We start from the raw sequence: 534 nt of genomic DNA on the forward strand, positions 1-534 counted from the left end.
GATCTGTTCTGGTAACAACTTAGGGGGAAGTCAGTGTCTCCGAAGGGCTCTGCAGTTGTCCGAGATGATCTGGGTGGAAGGTGGGTGGTTTCTGGGGCCTGTCACTTGGGTACCAGCTGTGTTTTGTCTACACGAACCTTGCTTTGTGCAGGGTTTTTTTCTGTTGCCACCTTGGTGCATGAGCGTGCTGAATTTTGTTCTTATTTGATGGCTGGAGTGGGGCGGGGGGAGCCCCCAGCCTGTGGGGCACATATGGCAGTCCTTGGTTGCTGGGCCAGGAGCATCCTGTAGGTGCGGTGCACACCACGCCTCTGTCTACCTGGGCTGCAGGTGGCACTGCTGTGTGGGCCTCCGGGGCTGGGGAAGACCACCCTGGCACACGTGATTGCCCGTCACGCGGGGTACTCTGTGGTGGAGATGAACGCCAGGTGAGTGACGTGAGGCCTGTCCCTGGCTCTTCTTCTGTCCTGATGTGTTTGAGTTTTGGCCGTGGACCTGAAACCAGGTGTGGATGTTCCCATCTGGAGGGTGGTG

At 57.9% G+C, this 534-nt stretch overlaps 1 protein-coding gene across 1 annotated transcript in view; it reads left to right on the plus strand.

The window, feature by feature from the left end:
- The window catches only part of CHTF18 (CTF18, chromosome transmission fidelity factor 18 homolog (S. cerevisiae)), a 26,634-nt gene that overhangs the window by 16,434 nt on the left and 9,666 nt on the right, over positions 1-534 (plus strand). The gene's annotated exons all lie outside the window — the stretch shown is intronic.

This window comes from Colobus angolensis, unplaced genomic scaffold (assembly GCF_000951035.1).
Source record: "Colobus angolensis palliatus isolate OR3802 unplaced genomic scaffold, Cang.pa_1.0 Scaffold59, whole genome shotgun sequence".
NCBI classification, from domain to species: domain Eukaryota; kingdom Metazoa; phylum Chordata; class Mammalia; order Primates; family Cercopithecidae; genus Colobus; species Colobus angolensis.